Source organism: Bombina bombina, chromosome 1 (genome assembly GCF_027579735.1).
Source record: "Bombina bombina isolate aBomBom1 chromosome 1, aBomBom1.pri, whole genome shotgun sequence".
NCBI lineage: Eukaryota > Metazoa > Chordata > Amphibia > Anura > Bombinatoridae > Bombina > Bombina bombina.
In genome coordinates this window covers 350,820,326-350,838,942 of record NC_069499.1, presented here as the reverse complement: position 1 = coordinate 350,838,942, position 18,617 = coordinate 350,820,326, and the positions used below count along the sequence as shown (strand labels likewise).

The window sequence follows — 18,617 nt, the reverse complement described above, 5'->3', positions numbered from 1 at the left end:
TATGTAAGAACTTACCTGATTAATTTCTTTCATATTGGCAAGATTCCATGAGCTAGTGACGTATGGGATATACAATCCTACCAGGAGGGGCAAAGTTTCCCAGACCTCAAAATGCCTATAAATACACCCCTCACTACACCCACAATTCAGTTTAACGAATAGCCAAGTAGTGGGTTGATAGAAAAAGGAGTAAAAAGCATTAAAAAAAAGGAACTGGAAATATAATTGTGCTTTATACAAAAAAACATTACCACCATAAAAAGGGTGGGTCTCATGGACTCTTGTCAATATGAAAGAAATTAATTTGTCAGGTAAGTTCTTACATAAATTATGTTTTATTTCATGTAATTGGCAAGAGTCCATGAACTAGTGACGTATGGGATAGTAATACCCAAGATGTGGTACTTCGCAGAAGAGTCACTAGAGAGGGAGGGATAAAAATAAAAAACAGCCATTTTCCGCTGAAAAAAATTAAATCCACATCTAAAAAAATAAGTTTTTCTCATAATTGAAAAGAAAAAACTTAAAACATAAGCAGAGGAAACAAACTGAAACAGCTGCTTGAAGAACTTTTCTACCAAAAACTGGTTCCGAAGAGGCAAATACATCAAAATGGTAGAATTTAGCAAATGTATGCAAAGAAGACCAAGTTGCTGCTCTGCAAATCTTAACTGAAGCTTCATTCTTAAAAGCCCACAAAAGTGGAAACTGATCTATTAGAATGAGCTGTGATTCTCTGAGGCGGGGCCTGACCCGAATCCAAATAAGCCTGATGAATCAAAAGCTTTAACCAGGATGCCAAGGAAATGGCAGAAGCTTTCTGACCTTTCCTAGGACCAGAAAAGACAACAAATAGATTAGAAGGCTTCCTGAAATCTTTAGTAGCTTCAACACAATATTTTAAAACTCTTACAACATCCAGAGAATGTAAGGATATCTCCAAAGAATTCTTAGGATTAGGACACAAAGAAGGAACAACAACTTCCCTATTAATGTTGATAGAATTCACAACTTTAGGTAAAAATTTAAATGAAGTCCGCAAAACTGCCTTATCCTGATGGAAAAACAGAAAAGGAGACTCACAAGAAAGAGCAGATAATTCGGTAACTCTTGTAGCAGAAGAGATAGCCAAAAAGAACAACACTTTCCAAGAAAGTAGTTTAATATCCAAAGAATGCATAAGCTCAAAAAGAGGAGCATGTAAAGCCTTCAAAACTAAATTAAGACTCCAAGGAGGAGAGATTGATTTAATGACAGGCTTGATACAGACCAAAGCCTGCACAAAACAGTGAATATCAGGACACTTAGCAATCTTTCTGTGAAATAAAACAGAAAGAGCAGAGATTTGTCCCTTCAAGGAACTTGCAGACAAACCTTTATCCAAACCATCCTGAAGAAACTGTAAAATTCAAGAAATTCTAAAAGAATGCCAGGAGAATTTATGAAAAGAACACCATGAAATATAAGTCTTCCAAACTCAATAATAAATCTTCCTAGAAACAGATTTACAAGCCTGTAACATAGTATCAATCACTGAGTCAGAGAAACCTCTATGACTAAGCGTTCAATTTCCATACCTACAAATTTAACGATCCGCATACCAGAACCTGTGAGGCCATGCTGGTGCTACCAGAAAAACAAACTATTGTTCCATGATGATCTTGGAAATCACTCTTGGAAGAAGAACTAGCGTTGGGAAGATATAAGCAGGTTGGTAAAACCAAGGAACTGATAACGCATCCACCAACTCCGCCTGAGGATCCCTGGACCTGGACAAGTACCTGGGAAGTTTCTGGTTTAGATGAGAAGCCATCAGATCTATTTCTGGAAGACCCGACATCTGAACAATCTGACAAAACATCTGGATGGAGAGAACACTCCCCCGGATGTGAAGTCTGACGGCTGAGATAATCCGCTTCCCAATTGTCTACACCTGGGATATGTACTGCAGAAATTAGAAAAGAGCTGGATTCCGCCCAAGAAAGTATCCGAGATACTTCTTTCATAGCTAGGGGACTGAGTCCCACCCTGATGATTGACATATGCCACAGTTGTGATATTGTCTGTCTGAAAACAAATGAATGGTTCTCTCTTCAACAGAGGCCAAACCTGAAGAGCCCTGAAAATAGCACAGAGTTCTAAAATTTTGATTGGTAACCTTGCCTCTTGAGGTTTCCAAACCCCTTGTGCTGTCAGAGATCCCCAGACAGCTCCCCAACCTGAAAGACTTGCATTTGTTGTGATTACAGTCCAGGTTGGAGGAACAAAGAGGCCCCTTGAACTATACGATGGTGATCTAACCACCAAGTCAGAGAGAGTCGAACATTGGGATTTAAGGATATTAATTGTGATATCCTTGTATAATCCCTGCACCATTGATTCAGCATACAAAGCTGAAGAAGTCTCATATGAAAACAAGCAAAGGGGATTGCGTCTGATGCTGCAGTCATGAGACCTAAAACTTCCATGCACATAGCCACTGAAGTGAATGATTGAGACTGAAGGTTTCGACAAGCAGAAAACAATTTTATTCGTCTCTTGTCTGTTAGAGACAGAGGCATGGACACTGAATCTATCTGGAAACCTAAAAAGGTGACCCTTGTTTGAGGAATCAAGGAACTTTTTTTGGTAAATTGATCCTCCAACCATGTCTTTGAAGAAACAACACTAGTTTATTTGTGTGAGATTCGGCAGAATGTAAAGACTGAGCTAGTACCAAGATATCGTCCAAATAAGGAAACACCGCAATACCCTGTTCTCTGATTACAGAGAGTAGGGCACCGAGAACCTTTGAAAAAATTATTGGAGCTGTCGCTAGGCCAAATGGAAGAGCGACAAATTGTTAATGCTTGTCTAGAAAAGAGAAGCTCAGAAACCGATAGTGGTCTGGATGAATGGGAATATGAAGATATGCATTCTGTAAGCCTATCGTGGACATATAATGACCTTGCTGAACAAAAGGCAGAATAGTCCTTATAGTCACCATTTTGAAAGTTGGCAGTCTTACAAAACGATTCAAAATTTTCAGATCCAGAACTGGCCTAATTGAATTTTCTTTTTTTGGAACAATGAATAGATTTGAATAAAACCCCAGACCCTGTTCCTGAAACGGAATTGGTATGATTACCTCTGAAAGCTCTAGATCTGAAACACACTTCAGAAAAGCCTGAGCCTTCACTGAATTTGCTGAGAGAAAAAAATCTTCTCACAGGAGGTCATACTCTGAAACCTATTCAAAATCATTGGATTCAGAGTATTGTCTCAAGGGTATTGGACAGAATCTGCCCATATGTTTTTGAAAATTTTTAATTTGGCCCCCACCAGCTGAGCTGGAATGAGGGCCGCACCTTCATGCGGACTTGGTGGCTTTGGTTTCTTAAAAGGCTTGGATTTATTCCAACTTGAAGAAGGTTTCCAACTGGAACCAGATTCTTTGGGGGAAAGATTGGCTTTCTGTTCCTTATTCTGTCAAAAAGAACGAAAAGGATTAGAAGCTTTGGATTTACCCTTAGATCTTTTATTCTGAGGTAAAAAAAACTACCTCATCCCCAGTGACAGTTGAAATAATTGAATCCAACTGAGAACCAAATAAATTGTTACCTTGGAAAGAAAGGAGATAGTAATCTAGACTTAGATACCATGTCAGCATTCCAATATTTGAGCCACAAAGCTCTTCTAGCTAAAATAGCTAAAGACATAGATTTAACATCAATATTGATGATATAAAAAATAGCATCACACATAAAATGATTAGCATGTTGAAGCAAGCGAACAATACTAGACAAATCAGGATCTGTTTCCTGTTGCGCTAAGCTTTCCAACCAAAAAGTTGATGCAGCTGCAACATCAGCCATGGATATAGCAGGCCTAAGAATGTAGCCAGAAAATAAATAAGCTTTCCTTAGATAAGTTTCAAGTTTCCTATCTAAAGGGTCCTTAAAAGAAGTACTATCTTCCATAGGAATAGTAGTACGTTTGGCAAGAGTAGAAATAGCCCCATCAACTTTGGAGATTTTTTCACAAAACTCCAACCTAACTGCTGGCAAAGGATACAACATTTTAAACCTAAAAGAAGGAATAAAAGAAGAACCAGGCCTATTCCATTCCTTTGAAATAATATCAGAAATAGCATCAGGAACTGGAAAAACCTCTGGTGTAACCACAGGAAGTTTATAAACCGATTTTAAACATTTACTAGTTTTAGTATCAAGAGAACTAGTTTACTCAAAATCCAAAGTAATCAACTCTTAACAAGGAACAAATATTTGTCAGTGTCAATATCTGAAGTGGGATCTTCTGAACCAGATAGATCCTCATCAGAGGAAGATAATTCAGTATGTTGTTGGTCATTTGAAATTTCATCAACTTTATGAGAAGTTTTAAAAAGACCTTTTACGTTTATTATAAGGCAGAATAGCAGACAAAGCCTTCTGAATCGCATCAGCAATAAAATCTTTAATCGTTTGACTGGGGATGGTGAGGGAAAAAAAGTGGGTTGTAATTTTAAAATTCAAGGGCTAAATCACCTTATATAATACTTGTAGTTCCTGAATTCCAGAACCTTATGCAGTAATATACATGAAAATGTACAAAAATGTATGCAAAGAGACTTGCAACACAAGAGAAAAGACTGCAGGTTACTGGATTATATAATACTTGGGCCCACTAATGATTGAGGTCAGACAGGTAAAGATAGATAAATATGTGGATTATATCACACAAACATACTCATTTATACTAGATAACTTTATTGGAGAAAAATATTTAAAAGTCCGACTGGACTCATACTCATGCACACACACACATACGATTAAAACTAGCTGAAACTCAGGTAATAATAGTTTATTATCAAATAGCACTCAAAAAATCAATAATTTATTACTGTCAAGGGATCTTGACTGATATAGTATTTTTAATGATTAATCCCTGACACCAAACAATAATAAGGGGCACGAACACGGGGTTATTGAACCTCTATTTTTAATTTGCTGACTCAGCTTTAGCACTCTAATTATATGCACTATACTCATAGACAGTTAAAAGTAATCAGGTCTCCGCTATAGAAGAGACCTTTTTGTAGCTTAGTCCTTCCTTATTTTTAAATCTATAATTGTTTGGTGTTTCAAATAGGACAGTTTAAAATGGTGATTTTTGAACTACCTTTATATGCTATTGATAGATCAAATAAGACCAGTGACTTGTTGTAATCGAGTTAGAGCATTTCTGTGGTACTTCTCCTGCTATTAGTAGGGTGGACACTTCTATTTTGTAAGCAAACGATATCCAGGTGGTCAAACTACATAGCATTCAGACTAGCTGACATAGCACAATAATGCGAGTTGCTAATTTACACTTGTGACTCAGAGAAAAATTGGTGAATTGATAAGCTTTATGCTAATGAATATAGATATTTTACCATATACACACACCTGAGATTTCAATGTAATGTATGTGTAAAACACATATTTTGTAAACTAACACTGCACTTGCTTAAAATCACATGATCAACAGTGATCTGCTCGTCTGGATACTGGGGGATTTTGTATATCTCTAGCTCCATTATTTCTAGTGACCACATGATATAATGGATACATTTGCGGCAACGAATGTTAGTTTGTAGCAAATAGTATCCATTTAGCTATTCAATTTGACATAACCATCCCGAGTAGTAGGTGACACACAGCAATTGCAACGCTGGATATTTGAATTAAAGGCATATACTACACTTCATTTTGAAATCAAGGTTGATACCAAAATATCGGTGGGTCCTATATACTTAAAACCCAACAATTACCAGTAGCAATACTGGGAATAACAATTACAGAGCAACCTTCACTTATTTTGTGAATAAAATATTAATATATTTAAGTTTGTGCAGGGACAGCTAACAAATGCACTGATACCCAGCACATTAAATTACACAGTATTTTGTTTATTCCTCTTTGTGCAGGTATGCTCCTATGGAGGACTAACTAATTTAGTAGATACTTTTTCTTGCTGTCTATAGTCAATTGCACACTGCCAGGGATTAATCATTAAAAATACTATATCAGTCAAGATCCCTTGACAGTAATAAATTATTGATTTTTTGAGTGCTATTTGATAATAAACTATTATTACCTGAGTTTCAGCTAGTTTTAATCGTATGTGTGTGTGTGCATGAGTATGAGTCCAGTCGGACTTTTAAATATTTTTCTCCAATAAAGTTATCTAGTATAAATGAGTATGTTTGTGTGATATAATCCACATATTTATCTATCTTTACCTGTCTGACCTCAATCATTAGTGGGCCCAAGTATTATATAATCCAGTAACCTGCAGTCTTTTCTCTTGTGTTGCAAGTCTCTTTGCATACATTTTTGTACATTTTCATAAAATCTTTAATGTCTAATGTCCCTGTGAATATAAGATGTTGAAGGAACAACAGGCATTGTACTAGTACTGATGGATACATTATCTGCATGTAAAAGCTTATCAACTGTTACATACTACAGCTGGAGATATAATCTCCACTAATTTACAACAGATACACTTAGCTTTGGTAGAACTGTTATCAGGCAGCAGGGTTCCAACAGTGGTTTCTGAGACAGGATCAGATCGAGACATCTTGCAAATGTAAGAGAAAAAAACAACATATAAAGCGAAATTATCAATTTCCTTATATGGCAGTTTCAGGAATGGGAAAAAAATGCAAACAGCATAGCCCTCTGAGCATAAAAAAAGGCAAGAGGCATATAGGAAGTGGGGTTTAAATAATTAAATTATTTGGTGCCAAGTATGACACGCAACACAAAATGAAATTTTTTGGTGCCAACATCCGGAAATAACGCAACTCGTGTCATGGCAGACGCAACCTTGTGCAAGGAAACCTGGCGTCAACTAAGACGCCAAAAATAACTAATTTGCGCCAAGAATGACGCAATAAATAGCAGCATTTTGCAACCTTGCAAACCTAATTTGGCCCGTGAAAATTAATGAAAAAGCAGTCAATCTGAAGAAAAGGCTATACCCCAGGTAAGAAAAAATAACTTCCAAAATATGTTTCCCAATTTGAAACTGATAAGTCTGCAAAAGGAAAACATAATTTATGTAAGAACTTACCTGATAAATTAATTTCTTTCATATTGGCAAGAATCCATGAGCTAGTGACATATGGGATATACAATCCTACCAGGAGGGGCAAAGTTTCCCAAACCTCAAAATGCCTATAAATACACCCCTCACCACACCCACAATTCAGTTTAACGAATAGCCAAACCACGGGGTGATAAAGAAAGGAGTAGAAAGCATCAACAAAGGAAATTTGGAAATAATTGTGCTTTATACAAAAAATCATAACCACCATAAAAAGGGTGGGCCTCATGGACTCTTGCCAATATGAAAGAAATTAATTTATCAGGTAAGTTCTTACATAAATTATGTTTTCTTTCATGTAATTGGCAAGTGTCCATGAGCTAGTGGCATATGGGATATCAATACCCAAGATGTGGAGTCTTCCACTCAAGAGTCACTAGAGAGGGAGGGAATAAAAATAAAAACAGACATATTCCGCTGAAAAAATTAATCCACAACCCAAAAAAATAAGTTTATTTTCATTTTTGAAAGAAAAAAACTTAAATCAAAAGCAGAAAAATCAAACTGAAACAGCTGCCTGAAGAACTTTTCTACCAAAAACGGCTTCCGAAGAAGCAAATACATCAAAACAGTAGAATTTAGTAAATGTATGCAAGAGGACCAAGTTGCCGCTTTGCAAATCTGATCAACTGAAGCTTCATCTAGTAGAATGAGCTGAAATTCTCTGAGGCGGGGCCTGACCCGACTCCAAATAAGCTTGATGAATCCAAAGTTTCAACCAAGAAGCCAAGGAAATAGCAGAAGCCTTCTGACCTTTCCTAGGACCAGAAAATAAAACAAATAGACTGGAAGTCTTCCTGAAATCTTTAGTAGCTTCCACATAATATTTCAAAGCTCTTACCACATCCAAAGAATGTAAGGATCTCTCCAAAGAATTCTTAGGATTAGGACATAAGGAAGGGACAACAATTACTCTACTAATGTTGTTAGAATTCACAACCTTAGGTAAAAATTGAAAAGAAGTCTGCAAAACTGCCTTATCCTGATGAAAAATCAGAAAAGGAGACTCACATGAAAGAGCAGATAGCTCAGAAACTCTTCTAGCAGAAGAGATGGCCAAAAGAAACAACACTTTCCAAGAAAGTAGTTTAATGTCTAAAGAATGCATAGGTTCAAATGGAGGAGCCTGTAAAGCCTTCAGAACCAAATTAAGACTCCAAGGAGGAGAAATTGACTTAATGACAGGCTTAATACGAATTAAAGCCTGTACAAAACCGTGTATATCATGAAGTATAGCAATCTTTCTGTGAAATAAAACAGAAAGAGCGGAGATTTGTCCTTTCAAGGAACTTGCAGACAAACCCTTAACCAAACCATCCTGAAGGAACTGTAAAATTCTAGGAATTCTAAAAGAATGCCAGGAGACTTTATGAGAAGAACACCATGAAATGTAAGTCTTCCAAACTCTATAATAAATCTTTCTAGAGACAGATTTACGAGCTTGTAACATAGTATTAATCACTGAGTCAGAGAAACCTCTATGACTTAGAACTAAGCGTTCAATTTCCATACCTTCAAATTTAATGATTTGAAATCCTGCTGGAAAAATGGAACTTGAGATAGAAGGTCCGGCCGTAACGGAAGTGGCCAAGGCGGGAAACTGGACATCCGAACCAGATCCGCATACCAAAACCTGTGTGGCCATGCTGGAGCCACCAGCAACACAAAAGACTGTTCCATGATGATTTTGGAGATCACTCTTGGAAGGAGAACTAGAGACAGGAAGATGTAAGCAGGATGATAACACCAAGGAAGTGTCAGCACATCCACTGCTTCCGCCTGAACATCCCTGGACCTGGACAGGTATCTGGGAAGTTTCCTGTTTAGATGAGAGGCCATGAGATCTATCTCTGGAAGACCCCACATCTGAACAATCTGAGAAAACACATCCGGATGGAGACACCACTCTCCTGGATGTAAAGTCTGGCGGCTGAGATAATCCGCCTCCCAATTGTCTACACCTGGGATATGCACCGCAGAGATTAGACAGGAGCGGGATTCCGCCCAAGCAAGTATCCGAGATACTTCTTTCATAGCTTGGGGACTGTGAGTCCCACCCTGATGATTGACATAAGCCACAGTTGTGATATTGTCTGTCTGAACAGTTCTCTCTTTAGCAGAGGCCAGAACTGAAGAAGCCCTGAGAATTGCATGGAGTTCTAAAATATTTATTGGCAATCTCGCCTCTTGAGATTTCCAAACCCCTTGTGCTGTCAGAGATCCCCAAACAGCTCCCCAACCTTAAAGACTTGCATCTGTTGAAATCACAGTCCAGGTTGGCCGAACAAAAGAAGCCCCTTGAACCAAACGATGGTGATCTATCCACCATGTCAGAGAGTGTCGTACATTGGGATTCAAGGATATTAATTGTGATATCTTTGTATAATCCCTGCACCATTGATTCAGCATGCAAAGCTGTAGAGGTCTCATGTGAAAATGAGCAAAGGGGATCGCGTCTGATGCTGCAGTCATGAGACCTAAAACCTCCATGCACATAGCCACTGAAGGGAATGACTGAGACTTAAGGTGTCGGCATGCTGCGACCAATTTTAAACGTCTCTTGTCTGTTAGAGACAGAGTCATGGACACTGAATCTATCTGGAAGCCTAAAAAGGTGACCCTTGTCAGAGGAATCAAGAAACTTTTTGGTAAATTGATCCTCCAACCATGTTTCCGAAGAAACAACACTAGTTGATTCGTGTGAGATTCTGCAGCACGTAAATACTGAGCTAGTACCAAGATATCGTCCAAATAAGGAAACACTGCATTACCCTGTTCTCTGATTACAGATAGTAGGGCACCCAGAACCTTTGAAAAGATTCTTGGAGCTGTTGCTAGGCCAAATGGAAGAGCAACAAATTGGTAATGCTTGTCTAGAAAAGAGAATCTCAGAAACTGATAGTGTTCTGGATGAATCGGAATATGAAGGTATGCATCCTGCAAGTCTATTGTGGACATATAATGTCCTTGCTGAACAAAAGGCAGAATAGTCCTTATAGTCACCATCTTGAAAGTTTGTACTCTTACATAACGATTCAAAATTTTCAGATCCAGAACTGGTCTGAATAAATTTTCTTTCTTTGGTAAAATGAATAGGTTTGAATAAAACCCCAAACCTTGTTCCCGAGGAGGAACTGGCATGATTACCCCTGAAGACTCCAGGTCTGAAACACACTTCAGAAAAGCCTGAGCTTTTACTGGATTTACAGGGATACGTGAGAGAAAAAATCTTCTCACAGGAGGTCTTACTTTGAATCCTATTCGATACCCTTGAGAGACAATGCTCTGAATCCAATGATTTTGGACAGATTTTATCCAAAAATCCTTGAAAAAACCTTAATCTGCCCCCTACCAGCTGAGCTGGAATGAGGGACGCATCTTCATGCGGACTTAGGGGCTGACTTTGGTTTCCTAAATGGCTTGGATTTATTCCAATCAATTTGAGAAAGGCTTCCAATTGGAAGCAGATTCCTTGGGAGGAGGATTGAGTTTTTGTTCCTTATTCTGACGAAAGGAACGAAAATGGTTAGAAGCCTTAGATTTGCCCTTAGGTTTTTTTATCCTGAGGCAGAAAAACTGCTTTTCCTCCAGTGAATGTTGAAATAATAGAATCCAACTGAGAACCAAATAAATTATTACCTTGGAAAGAAAGAGATAGTAATCTAGATTTAGATGTCATATCAGCATTCCAAGATTTAAGCCACAAAGCTCTTCTAGCTAATACAGCTAAAGACATGGATCTAACATCAATTTTGATAATATCAAAAATGGCATCACAAATAAAATGATTAGCATGTTGCAGTAAGCGAATAATGCTAGATATGTCAGAATCCAATTCTTGTTGCGCTAAGTTCTCCAATCAGAAAGTTGATGCAGCCGCCACATCAGCTAAAGAAATGGCAGGTCTGAGAAGATGATCTGAATATAAATAGGCCTTCCTTAGATAAGATTCAAGCTTCCTATCTAAAGGATCCTTAAAGGAAGTACTATCTTCCATAGGAATAGTGGTACGTTTAGCAAGAGTAGAAATAGCCCCATCAACTTTGGGGATATTTCCCCAAAACTCTATAGATTTTGCTGGTAAAGGATACAATTTTTTAAACCTTGAAGAAGGAATAAAAGAAGTACCTGGCTTATTCCATTCCCTAGAAATCATATCAGAAATAGCCACAGGAATAGGAAAACCCCCTGGAGAAACCACAGGAGGTTTAAAAACAACATTTAAACGTTTATTAGACTGAACGTCAATAGGACTGGTTACCTCAATATCCAAAGTAATTAACACTTCTTTTAATAAAGAATGCATATACTCTATTTTAAATAAATAAGTCATCAGAAGAGGATAAATTATTATGTTGTTGGTCATTTGAAATTTCATCAGCTAAATGAGAAGTTTTAAAAGACCTTTTACGTTTATTAGAAGGTGGAAATGCAGACAAAGCCTTCAAAATAGAATCAGAAACAAATTCTTTAAAATGTACATGTATATCATGCACATTAGAAGTTGAAGGAACTGCAACTGGCAATGTACTATTACTGATGGAAACACTATCTGCATGTAAAAGCTTATCATGACAACTATTACAAATGCCATTCGGTGAAATAATTTCTACAATTTTACAACAAATGCACTTAGCTTTGGTAGAATCGATGTCAGGCAGCAATGTTCCAGCAGAAACTTCTGAGACAGGATCAGATTGGGGCATCTTGCACAATGTAAGAGAAAAAACAACATATAAAGCAAAATTATCTATTTCCTTATATGACAGTTTCAGGAATGGGAAAAAATGCAAAAGCATAGGCCTCTGATAGAGAAAAAAGCAAGAGGCAAACATCAATGGGGTATTGAAATAATGAAAAGTTTGGCGGCAAGAATGACGCACAACGTAACGTAAACTTTTTTGGCGCCAAAAATAACCGTAAATAACACACTCGCGTCACTAATGACGCCGCCGTGTGAAAGGTCTCGGTGTCACGTATGACGACGGAAATGATGAAGTTGCGTCATAAACGTATTTTTTCGCGCCAAAAATATTTTCGCGCCAAGAATGACGCAATAAAGTTTAGCATTTGACGCACCCGCGGGCCTAATACCCACAATAGCAAGAAGTAGTCAATTGAAAAAAAGACTAAACCCCAGGTAAGAAATACATTTCTTAAAATGTTTATATTCCCCAAATATGAAACTGACAGTTTGCAGAAGGAAATACATGAACCTGACTCATGGCAAATATAAGTACAATACATATGTGTCTTAAGTAATGAAAACCTACTTACCGAAAGACACCCATCCACATATAGCAGATAGCCAAACCAGTACTGAAAAAGTATCAGTAGAGGTAATGGAATAAGAGTATATCGTCGATCTGAAAAGGGAGGTAGGAGATGAATCTCTATGACCGATAACAGAGACCCTTTGAAAAGATTACCCGTGAGGAAAACCATAGAATCAATAGGTGATACTCTCTTCACATCCCTCTGACAAACACTGTACTCTGAGAGGAATCGGGCTTCAAAATGCTGAGAAGCGCATATCACAGAAGAAAATCAAGCACAAACTTACTTCACCACCTCCATAGGAGACAAAGTTTGTAAAACTGAATTGTAGGTGTGGTGAGGGGTGTATTTATAGGCATTTTGAGGTTTGGAAAACTTTGCCCCTCCTGGTAGGATTGTATATCCCATATGTCACTAGCTCATGGACTCTTGCCAATTACATGAAAGAAATACGTTTTTTTGGAACTTGTAATATGAGCGCCACCGACTAGTGCAAAAAGCTTAACTCTAGCTGAGTTTTCCCAATAAAAAATAATAATACCGCGCCACTTGTAATCTAGACCACAGTCCGGTAATATACTGCCCTTTGTCAATCCATATTTTACAAATGCAGATTACTTGCATTATTTTTTATTAGCCTGTCCCTTTAAACAAGAACGAGGATGATTGACTGGTGGTTCCCACTGCCCTCAGCTTTGATGGAGATAACATATCAACCGATCGATTCTTTCTGTAGGAAAACCTACAGCCAGTTTGAACAATATCCACCAGTTTATCATCTGCCACTAGTAATTGAAAATTTCCAGAGTTGGAAAAGTACACAGTCTTGTGGAAAGTCTTTAAAAAAATCCATCAACATTTTATATTACTCATAGCAGAGGCAAGATAATTGATACTTTCTACAAGAGTAGAATCAGATCTAATGCAGCTCTCTATGACCCATAAGCCAATTAGGAAAACCTTGAGTAGAACAGAGCATTAGGCCTTACATGATTAGAGTAAAAAAACATTTTATACTTACCTGATAAATTTATTTCTTTCATGGTGGTGAGAGTCCACAATCCTTTACGCATGGGAATTACTTCTCTACTGCTACAAGGAGGCAAATATTCCCAAACCCCAAGAGCTCTATAAAGCCTCTCCCTCCTCACACATACCTCAGTCTAATGTATAGCCAAGTAAGTGAGGTAAAAAATGAATAAAATCTATAAAAGGAGCACGAAAAAAATATGTACTCAAAACAACCCAAACAAAGGGTGTGTGTGTGTGTGTGTGTGGGGGGGGGGGGGGGGGATCTTGTGGACTCTCACCACCACGAAAGAAAGGAATTTATCAGGTAAGTATAAATTATGTTTTCTTTCATACAGGTGGTGAGAGTCCACAATCCAATACTCATGGGAACTAATACCCAATATGTGGAAGTCCACAAGAAAATAACAAAGATAGGGATTTAAAAAAAACAAACATTTTTTCACTGAGAAAATAAATCAACAACCCCACAAAATTAAATTTCTTTTTTTAAATGCACTTAAAAACAGACACAATTCTCAAACTAAGACAACTGCCTGAAGAACCTATATATCAAAAGGTTGCTTCAGAGGAAGCAAAAACATTAAAATGGTAACATTTTTAGTAAAGGTATTCAAAGAAGACAAAGTAGCTGCTGTGCAAGTTTGATCAACTGAAGCATCATTCCTGAAAGCCCAGGAAGTGGCAGCTAACCTAGTAGAATGAGCTGTAGTCTGCTGTGGTGGAGGCTGACATTCCTCCAAATAAGCTTTGTGAATCAAAAGTTTCAACCAAGAGGCTAAATAAACAGAAGATTTCTGACCTTTCCTAGGCTCAGAAAAAATAAACAGACTAGACGTCTGTCTGAAATCTTTAGTAGAATCAACATAAAAATTTAATGCCCTTACAACATCCAGAAAATGCAAAGATCTTTCAGAAGCTTCTTAGGATCAGGACATAGGAACAACAATCTCTCTACTAATGTTGTTTGAACAACCAACCTTAGGCAAAAAAAAAAATGCTGTCCGCAAACTAGCCTTTTCCTGATGAAAAAACAGATAAGGAGACTCACAAGAAAGAGCAGCCAATTCTGACACTATTCTAGCAGAAGAAATAGCCAAAACACTTTCCATGAAAGAAGTTTAATGTCCAATTAATGCAAAGGTTTAAAAGGAGGAGCTTGCAAAACTCTTAACACCAGGTTAAGATTCCAAGGAGGAGAAATAGGCTTAAAGGGATTCATGATTTAAACAGAACATACAATTTTAAAAAAAAACTTTCCAATTTACTTCTATTATATAATTTGCTTCACTAGGTTCTAACTGCCCATTGGTGGCTGCATATATATATACCGATTGTCATTGGCTCACCCATGTGTTCAGTTAGAAACCAGTGCATTGCTGCTCCTTCAACAAATGATACCAAGAGAATGAAACAAATTTCATAATAGAAGTAAACTGGAAAGTTGTTAAAAATTGTATGTTCTACCTAAATCATGAAAGAAAATGTTTGGGTTTCATGTCCCTTTAATAACAGGTTTAATTCGGACAAGAGCCTGAATGAAACAATGAACATCAGGAAGACTAGCAATCTTTCTGTGGAACAAAACTGAAAGAGCAGAAATCTGTCCTTTCAGGGAACTGGCAGATAAACCGTCATCTGAAGAATCCTAGGAATTCTAAAAGAATGCCAGGAAAAACCATGATGCACCAGGAAATGTACGTTTTTCAAACCTTGTGATAAATCTTCCTAGACACAGGCTTATGAGCCTGAATCAGAGTCTCAATAACAGAATCCAAGAAACCACTATGCCTCAGAACTAAGGGCTAGATTTATCAACGCTGAGGCGTACAGGGGCGCGTATACGCGCCCCTGTATGCCTCAGCTCGCCTATGGCGGGGCGAAATTACCCGCAGGTAATTAACATTGCACATGAGCGCAATTTTACAGCCAATCATGCGCGGGCAGGAGCTGTCAATCTCCTCGGTCAGACTCGACCGATGAGATTTAATTTTGCCACAATAGAGGTGGTGAAGATGTTAGGGTAGCAGCGGTCTGGTGACCGCTGCTTGATAAATCGCTGCGAGCAAGTTCTTGTGAGAACTTGCTGCCGCAGGGGCATGATAAATCTAGCCCTAAGCATTCAATTTCAATGCCATCAAGTTTAGAGACTTTAGATCTGGATAGAAGAAATTACCTTGAGACAGAAGGTCTGACCACAGGGGAAGAGGCCAAAGAGGGCAACTGAATATCTGAACCAGATACGCATAACAAATCCGGCAAGGCCATGCTGGAGCAATCAGGAATACAAATTACTTCTCTTGCTTTATCTTGGAAATCACTCTGGGAAGAAAAACTAGAGGAGGAAACAGATAAGCAGACTGAAATGACCAAGGTACTACTTGAGCATCGACTACCTCTGCCTGAGGATCCCTGGAACTCGCAAAGTAGCTGGGTAGTTTGTTGTTCAAGCAAGACACCATCAGATCTATCTCTGGAAGACCCCAAAGATCCACAATCAGATTGAACACATCCTGATCAAGAGACCATTCCCCTGGATTAAGAGACAGACGACTGAGAAAATCTGCCTCCCAATTGCTCACTCCTGGGATGTGAATTGCAGAAATAAGGCAAGAATTTTCTTCTGCCCAAGAGAGAATTCAAGATACTTCCCTCATTGTAAGGGAACTGAGTTCCCTCATTGTAAGGGAACTGAGTTCCCCCCTGATGATTGACATAAGCTATTGCTGTAGCATTGTCTGACTGGAAACAGAGATAAGACTCCCTTTTCAACAGAGGCCAAGCTTAAAGAGCTCTAAAAATTGCACCTCGTCTTCCAAGTATACCAAAGCCCGGTGCTGTCAGAGATCCCCACTAAAAAGCACCCAAACCTGAAAGACTTGCCTCTATGGTGATCACAGACCAGGTAGGACAAGCAAAAGAAGCTCCCTGAATAATAAACTAAGCCACCAAGCCAGAGACTGACTTGTACTGGAATCGAAAAGGGGCCATAATAAAAAATAAAAATTATATTATGCAAAGTAGCTTTCTACATATAATAAAACAATTTACATATCAAAATCTAAAAGTGTCTGCTGTCCCTTTAATAATCTTAATACTGAGATATTGTATTGCATTTATTGCAAGTGTTCCCTATGAACCATTTCACCTGCTGGAGTTTCATTGTTTACAAATATTGCCTTTGCCTTTATTTTGTCATTTGAAATAGCAGATTTTGCTTATTAGAACTACCACCTATACTGGAAACTTCAAGACACAACAGCAGAAATAATCCTGTGAGGAGGGTGAGAGATCCTAGCCTGTTTAAAAGGGTGTTCCCACAGAAGCCTTGAACACAATGAACTCTTACTAGCTGCTTACTCTATTTAAGGTTAACCACACAGTTACCAAGGTGCATTTGTTTAATAATAAAATGTTCTGCCCAGAGCATTTCTATTAGTAAATAATAATATCTTGTTGTAAACAAAATAAATATCTGCCATTTTTTAACCAGAGAAGTTAACTGTATTAAGGGTATACAGTTATGGGTAAATAAACTTTATTAGGCTTATTTTAAGCTCCATGACCTAAGGGATAGGTTAAAAACAGGGCTGTGTGTAAAGACTTCAAGAAGGGAACTTAATGAACAGAAAATTCACACAATGTGATAAAAAGTCCTGGGACTCAAAGTCTAACGCTAACTTTGGCCTGTAGGACACATTAGATAACTAGGTGCTCATTAACATCCCCCAACAGGCCAGATAAAACACTGTCATATGATAGGTTGTGTGAGGGGCCTAGAACCACTAGAAAGTCATTTTCAGCTGGACCGTAAACTTTAGGAACCAGCTTATAAAAAACAGTACTAAACATACAATATTAACTGAACCATATAAATATCATACAGAGTTAGATGCAAAGATATTAGATTTGACGATGTTAAACACAGTGCATAGTACAGATGCATATATCCTAGGAGTTATGGCATATTTAGTAAATAAACATCATATATGTGAGCTCATCAGAAATGAGAAAAGAAGTCCAGTTACTGGAACACAGATAGCGTTTTTCATATGTGCTATTTGCCTCAAAGTATTCATTGTAAGGGTTAAAATATCGTTAACAAAAGATATGGCAAGCAATGTCTTAACGGATTCTCTTTCCCTGGACAAAAAATACAAGAGGGAGATAATAAGTGCTAGAGTAATAGGGGAGCTAATATCAATAACACATGCCATGTCTTAATCAATTATAGTACAGTGGGCTGTTCTAATAAGTGGCATCTAAATAAGAAAATTGTCTACACAACAACATGTATATTAATCTCTGCATAATAGTAGATAAGTGGCTTAGAATTAGAGCATGTCAAAGTAATAAGTTATTTAACCATGTACATATATAACACTTTAAACAGAGTTAACAACAAAAATCTAGATATCAATTGTACCCTATGCATATAAGAACATAGCAACACAGAGAAGGTTGTGTAACTATGAACCCAATGCAAGCCCTTGGCAGCTGAGAGCAACAGGCACCAGAGTTCATGCCAATGACAGCACAGTTCCTCAGCCAGTCTGCACTGGCCATCGTGGTTCCCTGCAGGTCAGGCCATATGCAAAGGCACAAGGATACAGTTATTTCGAAAGGGAATCTAACCGATCGGTAACTATCAATCTGAGTCACTGCAATAGGGGTCTGGTTTGCTAGAAACTTCATCCCTTCACGCAGTGTTTCTGGTATGCTCGAGGGCTCCATTCCAAAGGGACTCCAGGATCCTGCTGTGGATAAGATTGTACACAAGTCCCTGTAGCTCATGCCGCAACCAGCAAGAGCCAGTGTGTCCTCCATCCACCAACCGCGGCGTGTCAGGCTGCGTGTGGGAACGGGTAAGCTGATCGCTAATCTTCCAGATGAATTTTGCAGGCTAATAGCAGAATTCGTGTCACCTCCAAGAAGATTGTGTCGGAAGACGACTTATAGCCCGCAATCCCAATGTCCTGTGGTTTACTCAGACTAGGCGGCAACCGCTGAGACACAAAGTCGTCGCTGTCCTTCTCTGATACAGGAGGAGAGGCCTTTAGTAAGTCGTCAGCCAGGCTTTCAGCAATAGATGGGTTCAATGCTGCTTCTATTGTCTTTGTGAAGGCAGCTTGGTAAAGATCTAGAAGATAACAGTCTAGGAGAGAATAGTTAAACTT

General features: G+C 38.2%; 1 protein-coding gene across 1 annotated transcript in view; it reads right to left on the bottom strand.

The window, feature by feature from the left end:
• Positions 1 to 18,617, bottom strand: part of LOC128658006 (rac GTPase-activating protein 1-like) — a 578,168-nt gene that overhangs the window by 106,575 nt on the left and 452,976 nt on the right. The window lies entirely within an intron of this gene.